The sequence below is a fragment of the Hippopotamus amphibius genome, chromosome 12 (assembly GCF_030028045.1).
Source record: "Hippopotamus amphibius kiboko isolate mHipAmp2 chromosome 12, mHipAmp2.hap2, whole genome shotgun sequence".
In the NCBI taxonomy this organism is placed as follows: Eukaryota; Metazoa; Chordata; class Mammalia; order Artiodactyla; family Hippopotamidae; genus Hippopotamus; species Hippopotamus amphibius.
In genome coordinates, this window is record NC_080197.1 from 88397791 (window position 1) to 88410831 (window position 13041).

Below are 13041 nucleotides of genomic sequence, written 5' to 3' on the forward strand. Positions count from 1 at the left end.
GAAATTGGCATTATTTAGCAATTTCATTTTCTTGAGAGACGTTAAGTCCAATTCTAACTCATTCTTTAATATTTGACTGCACGATAGCAACTAGATGCCTCAGTTCTAGGAGGTGAACGTTTCTCTTTGTAATGGAGGTCAATTTGGCTTGATTTATGTGTTGTTTAGAAAATGTTGCTCATGGACTGTATTGCATCTGTGTATATGAAGTATACATAAGATGAGAACCTTTAACCTTTCTGGCATTTTTGAACTTGATGCTATTTTGTGAGAGATAGAAGAAATCTTTCTATGTAGTTGCCAAGGAAACAGGTGATTGAGCAATAGCAGTTTTACGTAGCCTTATTGGGAGTAGGAGAAGGGGAGGGTTAGGTGAATGAGGTTATTTCTCAATCCTCCAGTTAATCCAGAGCAGTTCTACTTTAATCACTTCTGTTTTTGTCTTTATATAAGTTTTAAAAACATAATGCTGTACGTTCATCGTCTTTGCAAATTGGAAATGTTCATTGAATGGTGTGAAGTGAAACAGGAAGTAGGAAGTGTACGTGATCAGGTATGAATAATGAAGTCACAGGATATTAAAACTAAATAGGCTGATAAGTTTAGAATATATATATGATATCCCTAGAGAAATAATTGAAACAATAAAAAGATATATGGCTAACTGTCCATTAGAAGAAATAATAAATAGTAATAATACTATGGATGATGCCATGAAGTAGGTGGCAATCCCTAATCATATATTTGTTGAACAACCCAAGGGCTCTTCCATTCTTGGCAAGAGAAGTGCTAACATCTTCTTTCCTAACAACACAGATTTTTTTGAATAATGTATTCAGGGCTAAAACATGTTGGTAAAAGTGCAGTCTGGTTTAACATTTTTTTTTTAATTAAATGAGGAAATGAAAGTGGCTTATGGAAGATGAGACCGTTGCAGAGCATGATATTCATGCAATAAGTTTTTCTGATATTCACAATTTAATTTATGCCCCCAGCCAAGTGCAGCAAACAGAAGGACTCTGAGAGTTTCACATTATGAGTGTGCAGAATGTATGGGGATGCCATAATAGGTATTTTAATAAATATTTATTGCTTGAAGATATGAATAAATGTACTCTGGTAGTGCAAATCATGGTGGTGAATAATATATAGTTGACCCTTAAACAAAGTGGGGGTTGGGGTTAGGGTCTCAAACCCTCCCCACAGTCGGAAACTGGCCTATAATTTATATTTGGCCCTTTGTATCCTTGGTTCCACAGCATTCAACCAACTGGGGATCATGTACTACTGTAGTAGTATCTAGTGAAAAAAATCTGCATGTAAGTGAACCTGTGTAGTTCAAACCCATATTGTTCAAGGGTCAACTGTAATGCCAGGAAAGAATGAAAGGTATTAAAAGAAGATTCCCATACATGGGGAAGAGAATCACTTTAAAAGGTAGTTGAAAAAGTGGAAACTGCAAATAGACTGAGGTGGAGTTGTCTTTAGATCCAGGGGAGACAGCCAGGAGATTCAAAAACAAAGTTTCAATAGAAAGACATCATCAAACTGTATCAACACCGATTAGGATGGAAGAATTTGCAGGCAATAGTTGAAGAATTATCCTTTGAGAGTAAATCCATTGCTTTAGATAAGTTTTTTTTTTTTCTTGATGTTCCCTACCCAAATTATTTTAATATTTATCATCTGAGCTCTAGGAGTATTCTGTGCACTGAATCTGAAATTGAAATTATACTACTGTGATATAGTTACCTGTTTATATATCTGCCATTCTCACCTAAAGGCAGAACTGTGTCTTTATTCATCTTTGTGTCTTTACAGTACCTGGGTGGCGAATCACCTTTACCATGTATGAGAATCACTTTAAAGATAGGAGAGAGATAGGGCTGAGGGCAACAGAGATGAGAGGGGATTACTATTTATTTTATTTTTAAATGTGAGTGAAATGAGCACATGTATACTTACAGAAATGAAACTGTAACTGAAAGCAAGTTCATGTGCCAAATGCAGTGAGGCCAAACAATACTGAAACATTGGAGTTTGGAGCAGAGCAAAGTTTATTGCAGAGCCAGGTAAGGAGATGGGTGGCTCATGCCCCCAACCCCCCTGAACTCTCCAAAGGCTTTCAGCAAAGCATTTCTGAAGGCAAGGTGAGGGAGGGGTGTGGTTGGTTGTTGCAAACTTCTTGTTCCAGCTGTCCATGTAGGTTAGGTCACCATGTTCCTGTAAACCTCCAATGAGACAAATGTTATTCTCTGTTATTCTCTGTTCTGCAACTTTATGAATGGAAAACTATTATATTCTTAAAGGTCAGAGCCTTGAGAATGGGCTACCCTGTATATTTCAGGCTATAGGCAACATTCTTTTACAAAAGATGCAGAGCCAGCATGACTAAGCACAGACAGCCGAGCACAAAGGTTAAAGGGGAAAGAAACAGATCAAACATGGAGTCAGAGTTGTTCTCTATTACAGCCGGACTCCTGGTTAAGTTTATGGAGAAAGAAGAATAATAATTCATAGGGTCAGGCTATGTTTGAAGTAGAAACCAAATTCCATACAGGCTAATGTTCTGGATATAGAAATGGAGACAGTAGGTGGGACTTGTGAATGCAGTGAAAGAACAAGTTGGCAAAGATATTGAAGGCACAGCCGTAAGAGTTGCTAAAATGTTTTACCATTGGTCCAGGATAGAAAGAAATTAAATAAAGCTCAGATGGGTGATAGAGTGATGAAAGGGATGGACTGAAGAACTGAAATATTTAGAGATCCATAATGCAAGTGAAAACATGAGAAGCTGGAGGATAGATTACAGTAAGAGATTGAAGATTACAGAGTTTAGATCACTCAGATAAGATGAATGATCATCTTTTGAGGTCACCACATAAGCATAGTGCTGAAATCAAGTGAAGGACTGTGAATGGAGTTACACATCATAGAAGTTTGAGATCAGGTTATTGGATGATTTATTCATATGAATGTTACTGTTGCTTATGTCAGGAACTGAGATCGAGAGGAAGACTGTGAGCCCATGACCAAAGTACACAATGAATGAGAGAGAAGGGGAAGACAGTGGCAAAAACAAACAGTGAAGACAAAAAGGGGCATGTTTTAGGGAAGAGTTACCAATGTCTGGGCCAAAATGCATCAGATCACAGTACCCCAATCTCCATCCACTGGCTCAAGACCTGGGTTCAGGCAGTCATAGCACCAAGGCATAGTGGCTAGTCTAGGAGTGACATTGAACCTAACTGGCCTAATATAAAGCATTTTCCTAGCAGTTTTTCTATTTGAACCTCTCAATTCTCAATGTTCAATTTTTTCTTCCACATTTTCTTCTCTTATTACCCATGCATACAATCGAGTCTTTTCTTATTAAAAAAAAAATCTTTAACCTGACGCCACTTCCTGGTACTTTCCTCTTTCATTCTCTAAACCTAAACTCCTTGACAGTGTAGTCTGAATTAACTGCTTTATTTTACATTTCCCTCTTTACTCAACATGCTGAAGTCTGGCTTCCACCTGCCACTACTGCTACTGATACAGATTTTACACATTTATGGTAGAAGAGAATATTTCAGAACATGAGAAGCCAGCTGGTAGCTTTAGACAGCCCAGGGTTAAATTGGTCCAAACTAATTCTCCTCAAGACTAATCACTAGAAGCCTCTTTGTATAACTGTGCACTTGCCTAAAATCTCTTCTACCAAATTAGATTTCACATATGATGGTTGGTTTCAATCCCTCTGGTGACTTAACCAATTCTTAATATAGTTTTTCTACTTTTTTTCCCTTTTAGCATTCCCAGAATTTTAAATTCAATTTCTCTTAATCCAAATAAATTTGCAATTAGACAGGTAAGTTTATGCAAATAAACAATTGTCATGCAAACAGACTCTCTTAAAGTCATACAAATAATTGTAAGCAGCAAATCTGAAGGTGAGTTCATCTAGAGAACATTCCCTTGTAACTAGAGAAACAAAAATTACAGCACTTCTTATTTTGTGTTTTGCTTGACACTGGGGTGTAAAAAGCAAACGGCAAGTATGAAACGAGATTGAAGTTTACCTTAAAGTCTTTATTCTCAAATCCAAAAGCAAGTTATGTGAGCATGTTATCGTCAGTCAGTTTGGTCTCAAGGAATAACCCTCACTGAAGTAATGGCAAGTTCGTTGTAACAATGCTTGTGAAAAGGATCCCAGGAAAAGCCAAATCTGAATTTCACGAAGAGCAAAAGTTATTACAAAGTCAGGGCACAGGAAGAACAGAACCTATAACAGAGCTGGACCAGATCATCTTCATTTAGTCATTTCCCCATGACAGTGACTCACTGCATGAGCATTTTCCAGTCAGTGAGATAATATCTTAGGACTTCCAGTTTAAACTCGAGAGAAGGTGAATATGTTTGATTCAGGCTATTACATATTTGCTTAATTTGAACAAGGTCCCATCGTAGGCTACTGAATAACCTATGGGTTATGTTCTTTCTAACCATTGGCTCACTTGAGTTTTGTACTTTTTGAAACTCATTTCCACTGAACACCTAAGAATACGTTAATGTAAACAACCTTTTAATGTAACGTAAATGATACACTAGTCATACTGCATGCCGCTTGGGAGAAGTTTATTTTCTCTGGATTATGAATTATGATGTAAGGAGTATCAAGATAAGCAGGGCAGATCACAGTGACTGGGTTTATATGAGCTGAGATTTGAACTTCATTCTTTTTTTCTCCTTTTTGATTTTTTTTTATTACTCAGGAAAGCTTCATTTTTTTTAAAGTTAGCTTTTTGACTCTGTGCTTGTGCTTTCAACACTTTCACAATGTTTTTCTGCTCCTCAATAAGGGAAGCATGCTTGATCCTGTCACGGACACATTTAGCACACATGGAACCACCATAGGCTCTGCTAACATCTTTTCGTTTTAGACAACCTCATAAGAACTTTAGGTCTCACAGCATGACCTCCTCGAAGTTGGCCTGGGCACACACCACATGCAGAGTTTGGTGCTTTGCCAGCTTTTTGGTATAAAGGTAAACAGTTCTGTTACAAGGGGTTCGGGACAGCCTGGTTTTGTTAGAGGCTGTATTGTAGGACAGCCTGTGATGGTATATGAAATGCTGAACCATATATCATCCCCAGAAGAACTGAACTTTATTCTTTAGGAAGGGAAAGTGACATGCTCTGATCTGTATATAAATTGATCACTCGACTGTGTGTGGAGACATAATGCAGGAGGAAAATAAGTAGGGTAAAGAGATTAAGAGGATTTTTTCTTGATTAGAGTAGGGATAATGAGGATGTGGAGAGTTTCAAGAACTATTTATTAGGTACGTTTGGAAGGACTTGGTGGTTGTTAGTGTGGGAAGCAGGGGAGAAGGAAGAGGAGGGTGATTACTAGGTTCCCAACTTGGGTGCTAGATAGATGGTATCACCAGTGACTGAGATACCAAATAATACAAGAAATTAACTTAAGGGGGAAATAATATATTTTAAGCTTGTTGATACAGGGGCATCAGTGGGTTGTAAAGAGTGCGATATCCAGTATTCAGATGGATAAAGAGATAAACTCTAGGTAGTGCTCTGGTCTGGGATGCAGATTTGACATTAAGCTGGAAATTAAACCACAAGAATTGGTATGAGCTCCTACTGAGAGTGAGTAGAATGAGGTAAATCATGAACAATGAACAGAGTCTTAGAGGATGCCAACATTAAGGGAGGGACACGAGCAGTTCTAATAGCCACAGTGAAATACAGCTAAGAGCTTTGGAATAATAAATGTTGCAAAAGACTATAGCATTTTGCACTTAAGATATTTTGAAGCTAGAACAGCTTTAGGACTTGGGGTCAGGTGATGAGAATATAGTAGGTTTAGCAGATTTCACTGTGGAAGCTTATAACTCCAAACTGTTAATGAATTAAAACAAGCATTTATTTCTTGCTCATTAATATGGTGTCTATCTCGGCTTGGCTCTGGTTTGGCTGAGATCATTTGGGATCAGAATCAGTTCTCTTCTATATATCTCTCATTCTGGTACCCAGGATGAGCATCAGTAGCTACATGGAGTAGGCTTTTTTTGTGGCAGAGGGTAAGCATTTAAGGAAGCAAATGGAAAGGCACAATGCCTTAAATTTTCTACTAAAACTGGCACACTGTCACTTCCACTCACATTTCATTGGTCAAAGCCATCCATATGGCCAAGTCCCATCCAGTGGGAGTTGGGAAACATACCAATCATAGAAGTAGAGGGAGGGGAATGTCAATATTTGATGAACAGTAAACCTATTTAAACATAGTTGGCAAAAATGGGTAAAGGGGAAGGTCAAATACTCTTTAGGAGGTCTGAAAAATAGCCAATAATTATTAACAATTAATATGCGTCAAGTACTATTTTAAGATTTTAACGTATAGGAGTATAATTTAATCAATATAACCACCCTATGAGTAGGTAATATCATCAACCTATTTTATAGATTAGGAAAGCAAGGCACAGAAGGTTCAGCGTCATGCTCAAAATCACTTAAGTAGAACTATCAGAGCAAAGGACATGAAGGGCCATGAGTTTTGGTTAAAGAGAAAGACTGCTGCCTAATTCCTAAAGACAAAGACAACATACTCAGCTTTCTCCTACTCTAAATCAGGGAATCATGTTATTTTTAAGTGCTTCTTGAGGTTCATCAGCAGAATAAGTCTTGGCCTTGATTATTTCAGTGACTGAAATAATTTTTTTATTATAATTGGTATGTGCACCACAAAGTTCATCATCTTTGTCTCTTGGCTATAAATACAAGATGCTTTGCATAATATCAGTACCATTGTACCTTTGCTTGATGGGCTGTGTATATTAATTTTTTAATCTGCAGACTTAGAAGTGTAACTATATAACTTTATTTTTTATATCTGACAATAATTTCTCTTTCAAGCTACCCATTTAGGTGTGATACATAAACTTAGTCCAGTCACTTGATTATGAATACAATGACATTCAGTAATTTCTTATTTAAAATTTAAATTTTATTATAATTCACGATTTTTACCTTTTTGTCTCTTACTAAGGGTCAATGTTATGCTCTTGGTCTGGCACCAACAGTGATATTGGTGAGGAGGGGCATCTACTTATCAACAGTATCTGCTTTTGTCATATGCTGGTCTCCTACTCCACAGGTAAACCAGCCCTCTTGTTCTCAGGCATCCCTCTCTTTCTCTGGGCAATTTATCATGATGTGAATCATCCCCATCCATTCTCTGGCAAGACTGGATATTCTGATTCTTCTAATCTAATTATATCTTATTCCCCTCATAGGACACTTTGCAGGCACTTGCTCTCTTGTGTTAAGCTTGCAGCCTTTAACCTCTAATAGGGAGCTATTCTCCCTCTCCCTTCCCATGCATTCCAAGCCCAGGGAAAGTCAGGAGAATGTCTCCTACCTACTTACATCTAATAATTCATACTGCCTTTTCTGGTCTTGCTTGTTACATCATTTTTTGTGGGCAGTTCTCACAGGGATTTACATTTTTCTGAGCCACACACGCAAGACTCATTTATTCTTCACTCTTACATCTCCAAACTTAAAGGAGGAATCTTTTAGTACCCATACGTGCCTCAAACATTGTCCAAAGGTAGGAGGCAGAATGACAGAGACCCATATGCTAACTGCTAACTCCCCTGAATTTTCCCCCATCTCTCCTTCCCAGTTTACTGAGGGAATGCCTAGTTGTATTCTCTTTAAAATATTTTCAAGCCTTTTCAACTTAGATTCCAAAGATTTTTGTGTCTTTGCTATCCAGTTTCTCTATGACTGGGCAGGAGGAACAGATTTGGAGGAACAAGTGAATTAAAGCATAAGGTGGAAGGAAATATCACACTTCTATCAATACATTTCATAACATCCTCTCTCAAATGCTTTCCAGTTGTCCATTGCCACTTGATCTTCTCACTAGCTCCACGATGGTGATAGACCAGTTATTATAATCTCACAATAGCATCCAAGCTTACCACATAGCTGCACATTTTCCTGACTAACCATTCACACAATGACTTTCACTTCTTTCATATATTTAAAAGTGATATAGATATCATTTGCTTTTTCTAACTTCACAAAATTGATTGAGAAATCCTGTTTCTCTTCTGTCTTTATGCAACACTTTCTTTTTCTTTACAACTTTGCCATTTTTTATAGACAAGAATTCTGAAGTTGTTTAGGGAAATATTTATACCTTCAGACCATTTTTTAGGTCCAAAATTGTTTGAATGGATTAATTTATGCTGGGAAGGCTGGAAACTAGAGTTCATTTTGGTCGACAATTTGGTAATACAAATCAAACTAAACTATACCATACCAGACCAAACCAAACCAAATGAAATTCAGAATAGCTAACCTTAGAGTGGTGGGAAAATGGTTTTAGACATGCTAACTCTTCTATGTGTATTTTCCTGCTTAATTCCACCTCTTCATTTTTTTCTGTTCATGTCCTCTAGAGCAGTAGTCCCCAACCTTTTTGGTGCCAGGGACCAGTTTCTTGGAAGACAATTTTTCCACTGACCAGGGGTGGGGGGGATGGTTCAGGTGGTAATGCAAGTGATGGGGAGCAGCAGATGAAGCTTCACTCACCTCCTACTCACCTCCTGCTCACCTCCTGCTGTGCGGTCCGGTTCCCAACAGGCTGTGGACTGGTACTGGTCCTTGGCCCGAGGAGTTGGGGACCCCTACTCTAGAGGCACAAATCTGACTGAGACTGATGGCTGGGCCAAGGACTGGAAGGGGTTGGAGCAAGAGAAATCTCACTATTGTTAGCCATGTTATCTTTTCAACCTTTTCCTCTTCACTTTGGGGGTTGATGGATACTTTCTGCGTGTAGGGAAAATATATGTAAATTAAATAATTTTAAATATTGATTATTCCAATCACTTAAGGTTGGAATAAGTCTAATACAGTAAATCAGAATTAAGGTAGAAAAGCCTAATCTTTCTGAAAAGTCCACTGAATTCTCTCCCTAAACCGCTGGTATCACATTAAGGATGATTACCACTGGACCAGGGCTGGGACAGTGATCTCCTGGCTCATTTCCTCTCCCTTCCCACACTCATCCTTACTCCAAGCAATTCTTCTCAAAAGGGCACTCAAGTGGATGGACCTAGAGTCTGTCATATAGAGTGAAGTAAGTCAGAAAGTGAAAAACAAATACCATATGCTAACACATATATATGGAATCTAAAAAATGGTACTGATGAACCCAGTGGCAGGACAAGAATAAAGACACAGACATAGAGAATGGACTTGACATGGTGGGAAAGGGGAAGCTGGGATGAAGTGAGAGAGTAGCACTGACATATATACACTACCAAATGTAAAATAGATGGCTAGTGGGAAGCTGCTGGATAGCACAGGGAGATCAACTCGATGCTTGGTGATGACCTAAAGGGGTGGGGTAGGGAAGGTGGGAGGGAGGCTCAAGAGGGAGGGGATATGGGGATATATGTATAAATACAGCTGATTCACTTTGTGGTACAGTGGAAACTGGCACAACATTGTAAAGCAATTATACTCCAATAAAGATCTAAAGAAAAAAAAAAGGCACTCAAATCTTTTGTCAGATTGCTCTCGTGGAGATGAGATTTAGGTACAGATATCTAGGAGCACTGAGGGTGTCAAAAAGTGGCTCAAAATTCTTTAGACTCCCCATCTCTTCAGCGACTTCATTCTTAGAACAAAAATTTCATTCACAATCTGTCATGAAATATCACTAGTTTGCAAGCTCACCTAGCAGTTTGCCACCCCAAATTCCCTTTTAAATAGAATTTTCAGATTCTTTACTGTCAGACAAGATTTTAGGGAGCCCAGAAAGGGGAAACATTCTAAGAGCATAAAGTCTCATGAGTATGCTGGTTTGGGGCTTCACCTGGCCTTTAATTTTTGCATTAGTGGACCAGGAAATAAAGTTTTAATCTGTTTTAAAGGTCTTTAAATATAAATTAAAGGGTAACCCAAGATGATTATTAAGAGGCTATTCTCTATTTTATGACCAAAATTTAAGAATTTGTTTTCTAAGTGTTAATGGAAGAGGTGCCAACATTATTATGAGCATGTTAATTTACTGGCACCTTTCCTGGTTTGTGAGGAAAGAAAACCTTCTCATTGACTCCAGCAGTGGCTCTTTAGGTCTTACATGTATTCCATTCTGGGCTTCTTTCAGATCGCAGGGAAGAAGGTGTTTACACTTTAGTATTCTGTAAAATATCCATAAGAAGTATCCTCTGGGTCTCCTAGCCAGGTACACAAGGATGAGGTGTCCATTGATAAAGCAGTATAGGCTCAGTTCAGGCTCTGTAAAATGTAGAGGCAAGACCTTACAAGCAGTGAGAGCAGCAGTCAGGAAAGAGGGAAGAAAGTGTTCAATACATGGGGCTGTCCCCTCAGAATATGAGACTTGTAGTTGTGATGTAGATGTGCGCTTGGCTTGGTTGTGATCTGCCAGTCCAAATTAGTTTCTTAGTTCTTCACTGATTTTGTTAAGAGGTTGTAAAACGTAATATTTGCTTTCTTTGAAAATACATCTGCCCACCAGTGTCTGAGAAACAATGATGCTATGTTTCCACAAGAAGCAGAGAACATGCCTGGGAATATATGTTTTTGGTATAGTCTAGTTTTCTTATTTATTGAGGTTTAAAACACACAAGTTATGTGTAGTTAACAATACTGTATCGAGCACTTAAAAAATTTTTTTTGAGCACTTAAAAATTTGTTATGAGGTAGAGATCATGTTGTGTTCTTGAGACAATATCAAAAGAAGTGATTAAGTGTACTCATCTTAAAGATACAAGCTTGATGAATTTTGATATATGCGTGTGCCTGTGTAACCACGAAGATCAAGATATAGAACCTTCCATCAGTTTAGGAAGTTCCCTCATGCTGCTTCCCAGTCAATCCATTCCCCATAGGGTAGCCATTATCCTGATTCCACTAGTAAATTTATTAATTTTGCAGCCTTTAAAATTGTATAAATGAAATTATAAAATATGTACTCTTTGTGTCTGGCTTCCCTTACACAGTATCCATGAGATTCATTTATTTGTTTCTTTTAAATTGCTATGTAATATTCCATTGTATAAATATACTACATGTATGAATTTATTTACTTATTCTCCAGGTTATTGACATTTGGGTTTATTACATTTTTTTGGTTAACGTGAATAAAACTGTCGTGAACATTCTAGTAATGTCTTTGCTGGATAATTACACTCATTTCTTTTCATATGTATGTAGGAATTAAGTAATAGGTCTTAGAATAGATATATGGTTTTGACTTATTAGATACCAGCACACATTTCCCTAAATTGGTTGAACCAGTTTACAATCCCACTACCAATGTTTGTGAGTTCATTTGTGCCATTTTATCATCAAGACTTGAAGACTTTGAGTATTTAAAAAGTTTAGTATTTAGAATGGTTTCATTTATATAAAGCTCAAGAACAGGCTAAACTAATAGTTCCCCTTCTTGTAGCTTTGTTTTGTGTTATATAAGACTAAGATGCCTAGAGCTGAAGCAGAATGGACAAGGCTGAGAGTGAAACCTAATACATGAAGATGGCATAGCAAATGGACGGAAAGAACCTGAATCATTGATGATTCTATTGACTTATTCAACCAGCTCTGGAACCACCTGTCTCCAGACATATTGATCATTCAATGATACATCCTCTTGTGGTTTATGTTAGTGTTTATCACATATTTCTTATTTGAAGATGAAAGCATGCTTAATAAATATATCTTATATTGACTTAAGTATCTTTGATGGGAGTTTTCAGTTTTGCAGTTTTGTTCATGTAGGCTTTACATATGTATGGTTAAGTTTAATTCTGGGATTTTATGTTGATGTTGCAATAGCAAATGGATACTTTTCTAAGTAATACGTATTTTTTGTTTGCTTGGCGGTTTTTTTTTTTTTTGTAGATAGAAACTACTTATTATGTCAATATATTAAGATTTTCACATCATTTAAATCACTTGGAGTACTAATATTTTTTCATTTCTAATGGAGCTCTTAGACTTTCCAGGTAGATAATTATATCATCACCAATATTTGTAGGTTTTTCTTTCCCCAAGCAAAATTTAAAGCTTATATTTTTCCTTATTTAACTGCATTGGGGAGAAATTACATGGTCCTGTTAAATAATATGGTAATAATTCTTTTCTGGCTAATTTCTTTAACTGTAATTCCTCCAATCTGATTTTATAACAAAGCATGTGGTGAGCTATTGATTAAAGTTAAATATTTTTTATGAAATATAGAAAGAGTCTCTCGAACCTTTTATTATTAAACATTTCAGATAGAGGATTTTTTTGTGTGTGTGAATTTTATTCTATGCTTTTGAGAAATCAAATCATCATGTATGTTAACTTTTCACCCTCATTAATTTGTTGTTTTATTAATGTGCTTGTGGAAGAATATTTTCACATTCTTTTTCAATCAACAGAGCATAGACTTTCCAAACTAAAACTTATGGCTTTACTTTGCAATAATAAAACGTGGTGTTCTGGCAAGCTCTGGGATCTTTTGTGCATCTTACGTGAGTCAGTAGAGGGAAGAAGAGGGAACATAAGAGGAAATTCAATCTTTGCAATTCTTTTTAAGCTCTTTATGGAATATAATTGCTTTACACTCTTGTACCAGCTTATGAGGTACACCAAAGTGAATCAGCTGTATTTATACACATATCCCCATATCCCCTCCCTCCTGTGACTCCCCACCACCCTCCCCGTCCTGGCCCTCTAAGGCATCACCCATCATCAAGTTGATCTCCCTTTGTTATACAGCAACTTCCCACTGGCTATCTATTTTACAGTTGTTAGTATATATATATCTATGCTGCTCTCTCACTTTGTCCCAGCTTCCCCTTCGCCCCCCGCCTCCCCCAACCCTGTGTCCTCCAGTCCATTCTCTGCATCTGCATCCTTATTCTTGTCTTGTCACTGGGTTCATCAGTACCATTTTTTTTTTTTGATTCCGTATATATGAGTTAGCGTACAATATTTGTTTTTCTC

At 37.3% G+C, this 13041-nt stretch overlaps 1 non-coding gene across 1 annotated transcript; it reads right to left on the bottom strand.

Annotated features, from left to right (window-relative positions):
• Window positions 1–693: 693 nt before the first annotated feature.
• LOC130834240 (U6atac minor spliceosomal RNA) lies at window positions 694–814 on the bottom strand. The gene has a single exon (XR_009048625.1). It is a non-coding gene; the product is annotated as a U6atac minor spliceosomal RNA (small nuclear RNA).
• Window positions 815–13041: the final 12227 nt, after the last annotated feature.